Genomic DNA, 6,415 nt, shown 5'->3' on the forward strand with positions numbered 1-6,415 from the left:
GAAGATCATGATGATTCGTGACTGCTCATCTGCCCACACACCACATTTCTTGGCGATCGGTTCATCTTAGCTGTGAGCTCAAGTCTAACCTCCAACTGCACAACACTTCATTAAAGTTCTCAATCTCACTTCAGCTGGTTTCCTGTGACTTCCTCAAAACCCAACCTTTACAGTCTGATGACCAGCAATTTATGTCTACACTCTCTATACTTTTATCTCTAAAACACCAAATTTAGCTGTAATTTAAGTAAGTTTCCTTTTATCTGTCTAAATTCATTTTTTTTTTTTTGAAAGGGGAGAGTTTGGTTAGAAGAATCCCCTCGAGGTTCTCACTGTGTTTGATGCCAAAGAAGAAGAAATAAAAGATATCTATGATCTGTTTCCCAAGAAGATATTAATAATCTATGGGAGGCAGGAAAGAAAGCTTTAGAGATAAACTGGCTTCTGCCACTCTAGACTGAAAAATCAACAACTGTGTGGGTCACAGTAAGATTTTCATGCAGAAACAAATGGTGGCTAGATACCTTTGGTAATAGGAAGCTGACCTTTGTGGCTTCAAGGATAGACTGTAAAAAATCAACACATCAAGTAATGTTTTCAACCCTTGAGTTTATTCTGGCTGTGCATATTGTTTTTTTTTTCAAAGCCAGAAATTAGAGGACAAAAGGATAGACCAACTAACCACTAACCATTGGTTAGCTTCGTTACTAAGGTACATCCTTTTTTTCCATGATTTTAACAGAGACGCTAACAATGGATCATTAAAGATGATTAAATTAAGCTAATAGGTAGGCTACTTAGAAGCTAAACAGGTCTCTGTAGGTTCAACAAGCGATGTAGGTACACCAATCTTTTATGCCATTGGTGACTCATCAGTGGCTCGTTGGTCTAGGGGTATGATTCTCGCTTCGGGTGCGAGAGGTCCCGGGTTCAAATCCCGGACGAGCCCCACTTGTTGCTTTGCTCTAAAAAGTTCCAAGGGAATGAAGAAAAAGAAAAAGCAGGGAAAATGGTTAAAGAAGTGGTTTTTATTAAAGTTTCTAATAACAACTAATCTTTTTGCAACTGCAGTTATTGCCATCTCATGGCACTTCTGCATTGGCCTAATTTTTCAGACACAGAGGCTACGTCCATGTTTGGTACCATGTATGCCCACAGCTGAATATGAACAAGAACGTGAACAAGGCTCAACAACACCCACATGCCACATGTCAATAATTCCTAATTAGAGTTTAAATTAGCATGTTATATAAAAGGCTACTCCCTGTACAGCTGTTGCGAAGGAGGAAATGAAAAAAACAACACAATTTTTTGCACCAGGCTGAATAAACCTGCTTCTGCTATAAAGCTGAGTTGATTTTTTGGAGCGAGCAATTCATTTTCAATTCAGATTTATTTACATAGCACCAATTTCCAATAACAGTCACCTCAAGGTCATTTATACTGTAAGGTAAAGACCCCACAGTCTTCTGAAGAAAACCCTAATAACTAAACTTTGTGACTGTGGGAAGGAAAAAACTCCCTTTTGACAAGAAAAACTCTCGGATCAGAAAGAGGCAGCCGTCCATCCTGACAGTTGGGTGGCTGTGGCTCAGGAGTTTAAAGCAGGCTGCCTGCTAACCAGAAGGTTGGTGGTTCGACCCTTGTCTAACCCCAAGTTATACCAGAGTATGGATTTGTGTCAATGTTAAATAGAAACTACTTACATTAAAAAAAAATGAATGAGGTGAGTTGTATATAAAAAAAGTGCTCAGTTAGAATAGAAAAGTGCCATATACCATGAGGGGAAACAAGAGAAGATAGAGAAGAGAATGAAAAAGAGAGGATGGGGGCAAAAGCCCCCATATCAGACGCACAATAGTTTCCTGTGGATGGATTATTGTGGGATGTTTGGTTTTCAACATCAAACCATGCTTGTATACAACAATGGCCATTTGAGGCAAACAAGCACAACCAGCCAAATCTGTGAGAACAAGACAGGGAAAAATTGCTTCTCTTTCTGTCTGAACACACTTTTTGCCACATTTGTGCTGATGCTGGCTCCTCGACATGGAGATTTAAGGACATATTTCGAGAGTCATCAGCCAATCACTCAGATGGATAATTAGTCAATCACTCAGATGAATCATCTAAGCAGCAAATATTGTTTTTCATTGTTAATTTCTGATTCTTGGCTCCATCTTTCTGTTGATGTCGCCTCTGTCACAGCTTGTTAGCAGAGTCACATGGAGCGTTCCTTTCCTCTCCCCAACAGTCTGCTTCCCCAGCTGTTGAATTATAGATACCTTATTACCTCTGTGTAAGGGCGGTATTTTATTATGAAAAACCTTATGTGACACACTACCAACCAGCGACAAGTCTAACACGAGTTTTTACATTTAATCTTACAGCCTCTCAGAATCTTTCTGCACATTTTTTTTTTCTCATTTCATTCAGGACAGACTTGGCAGGGAGGCGAGCGCCAGTCTTTCTCGTGACTACAGAAAAAAAAAAGATTACAGATGGATTTTATTGTCACTGCAACTCATGGCTTCATTGTCATGAGCCCTGCAGTCATGCAGCTCTTACAGATCCTCTCATAATTGTACAATTAAGTAGTTATTCACCTTTACTTGCTTTGCTTTAAAAACCTAGGCTCCACTATCCAAACTACTTTTACTTTCTTTTTCTTGGCCTCATCTCATACTTAACATAAAATATTTACAGTGTGTTTTCCCCTTGTGATAAATAATTTCCTCAAGGTCTTTATATCACCAGCTTTTCTCTTGACATAGTTTCAACACATTTTGTTTGGAAGTTGTGTTTTGATCGTGTCCTGTGGATTTTTGAAATTTGGCCATCAATTTCTGGAGCAAAGACTACTCACATTGTTGGAACTTTTGGTACAACCCTGTCTGGATTACGACTTTGATACAGGATATTGGACTGGACTAACGGAGTTAACGAGGTAATTGCAGGCTAGCCAACGCGTTACCAGGCTAACAGCTGACTGAGGAATCAGCTGACTGAACCTGCTACCAGGGTAACCAGATAAAATGGGGCCGAAGAGGACACCGACAGCTGAGGAAGTCGAGGACATTAAAAAGTCCCTTGACTTCATAATGGAGGAAATTTCTACTATCAGGTTGCAGCAGAAAAATATCATTGAAATTGTGGAGGAGGTAAAGCTCCTCCGCATCCAAAATGCCGAAAAAGATAAAAAGATTGCATACCTGGAAAGTAAGGTCGCTGACCTGGAACAATACTCCAGGATAAACGACGTCATCATCACTGGGCTCCATATTAAACCCCGGTCATACGCTCAGGCGGTGACCGCTGACAGCAACGAGGAACCTGGAGAGCTTGACATTAGCTCCACGGAACAACAGGTGGCTGCTTTCCTGCGGTCCAAAGGGATTGCCCTGGACTGTAACTCTGTCGAAGCATGCCACCCTCTTCCCAGGAGGAACGGCAACATACCGGCTATTATATTAAGGTTTGTAAATCGAAAGCACAAGATTACGCTGCTGAAACAAGGAAGAAAATTAAAAGGATCTAATGTCTTTATCAATGAACATCTAACCAAACACAACGCTGAAATAGCCAAAAAAGCGCGACACCTTAAGAAGCTGGGAAAAATCCAAGGCACTTGGACGACGAACTGCAAAATATTCATTAAACTAAACGGATCACCAGAGGAAGCCAAAGTTCTGACCATTAAAAATATGGCGGATCTCGAAAAATATCAGTGAGCAACACGATCTGGACGGCAAACAAGGTAACAGACAACCACACACTCACTTATGACACACACTGGAAGGAAGAACTCAGATACATCTGGAAGAATCAGCTGCATCAGTCAGACAGTTGCAGAATATGATCAATTGGAACTGAAAACATTTAACTATATGGATCACAATACACACGACTTGGAATATGAAATAGATCCAGACAACAACTTTTTCTCATCTAACAATAACAATTGCTGCTACTATACAAATAAAGACTACAATCAGAGGATTAAAACTGAGAATAAATTATCAATTATCCACTTTAACTGTAGAAGTCTCTATGCTAATTTTAGTCATATCAAAGAATATCTTAACCAGTTTTCACATCCATTTAGTGTCATTGCCTTATCAGAAACTTGGATCAATATGGAAAAAGGAACAGACTTTGAACTGGAGGGTTATGAATTCACATTTATAACTAGGCGAAACAAAGGAGGAGGAGGAGTGGCCTTGTATGTGGACAAATCCTTGAAATTTAATGTGGTGGAAAAGATGACGATGGTGATTGATAATGTACTAGAATGTATTACAGTTGAAATTTGTAAAGAAAAAAGTAAAAATGTAATCATTAGCTGTATATACAGAGCTCCAGGTAGTAGTATTGAGACATTTAAAGACTGGATAGAAGAAACATTTATTGAAATAGCTCGCAAAAAAGTTTTCATTTGTGGAGACTTCAATATTGATTTGCTAAACCCAAATAAACATAAAACCACTGAGGAATTTATAAACACAATGCACTGTATGAATCTATTCCCTAAAATTACTAGACCTACCAGGATTACATCACATTGTGCAACTCTCATAGACAACATTTTTGCAAATGACATTGAAAATAAGACTGTAAGTGGACTCCTGATTAACGACATAAGTGACCATCTTCCAATTTTTACAATCTATGATAGGAATTACAAGATCAATAAAATGGACAGTAAAAAAGAGTACAGACGAGTAAGAACAGAAGAAAGAATGAATGCATTTAAAAAAGATTTATTGAAGGAAAACTGGGGTGAAGTATATCAGGAACAGGACGTTAATAGTGCGTATAATAAATTCCTTAGAATATTTACATTACTGTACAATACCAACTGTCCAATAAAGCAATATAGTAGGAAACAGAAATATATGGACTGTCCATGGATAACAAAAGGTCTGCAAAATGCATGTATAAAGAAAAATGCTCTATACAGAGAGTTCTTAAGAACGAGAACTAAAGATGCTGAAATCAGATACAAAAGATATAAAAATAGGTTAACTAATATACTTAGATTTAGTAAAAAGGAATACTATAAGAAGCAATTAGATATAAATAGAAATAATAATAAAAGATTATGGGAAATCCTGAACAGTGTTATAAAATGTGGGACTGGACAAAAGCACTATCCCAAGTATTTCATTTGTAATGACCATGAAGAATACAATATGGATGTTGTGGCAAATAGTCTCAATGAATTCTTTGTAACTGCTGGACCAAATTTAGCAAGAACAATCACTCATCCTGGGAAAGCACAGGAAAAACCCGATACACTGATTGACAGAAATCCATATTCTATGTTTCTCACAGCCGTTGATGAAAATGAAGTTCTTGAAATTGTCAAAAAATGTAAAAATCACAAATCTTTGGATTGTAATGATATTGATATGATAGTGGTTAAAAGAGTCATTGAGGCTATTATAAAACCATTTACATACATCTGTAATTTATCATTTCAAACTGGTCGATTTCCAGACAGAATGAAAATAGCAAAAGTTATACCTCTATACAAATCTGGAAACAAACACCATTTCACAAACTACAGGCCTGTCTCTTTACTACCTCAATTCTCAAAAGTTCTTGAAAAACTGTTTAAAAACAGACTGGAAAAATTTATAGATAAACATAAACTACTCACTGAGAGTCAGTACGGATTCAGATCAAGCAGATCAACATCATCGGCACTATTAGATTCAATAGAATACATCACAAATTCCATAGACAAAAAGCAATATGTGGCTGGGTTATTCATAGACTTGACAAAGGCATTTGACACTATAGATCATGATATATTAATAAGAAAACTGGAACGTTATGGTGTCAGAGGGGTAGTTTTAGATTGGGTCCGGAGTTATTTAAGTGACAGAAAGCAGTTTGTGAAAATAAATGGTGGTTGCTCCTTATGTATGGACGTTGCTTGTGGTGTACCCCAAGGGTCAGTTTTGGGTCCAAAATTCTTCAACTTGTACATTAACGACATCTGTAAAGTGTCCAAAGTATTAAAAATGGTTCTCTTTGCTGACGATACAAACATTTTTTGCTCTGGTGATGATCTGCAGAATTTATTGGAGGATATGACTAATGAAATAAGTAAAGTGAAGTTCTGGCTTGATAAAAACAAATTATCATTAAATTTGAATAAATCTAAACTTATGTTATTTGGAAATAGTAGTTTAAATACAAATGCAAAGATTCAAATAAATGGTGTTGATATTGAAAGAGTCAGTGAAAATAAATTTCTGGGGGTAATAATAGATGAAAAACTTAACTGGAGAGCTCACGTAAGATATATTCATTCCAAAGTATCACGAAGCATTGCAGTACTAAACAAGGCAAAACAGGTATTCGACAGAACATCACTTCATATTCTCTACTGTTCACTGGTTTCACC

The sequence above is a fragment of the Aulonocara stuartgranti genome (assembly GCF_965226115.1).
Source record: "Aulonocara stuartgranti genome assembly, chromosome: 6".
NCBI classification, from domain to species: Eukaryota; Metazoa; Chordata; class Actinopteri; order Cichliformes; family Cichlidae; genus Aulonocara; species Aulonocara stuartgranti.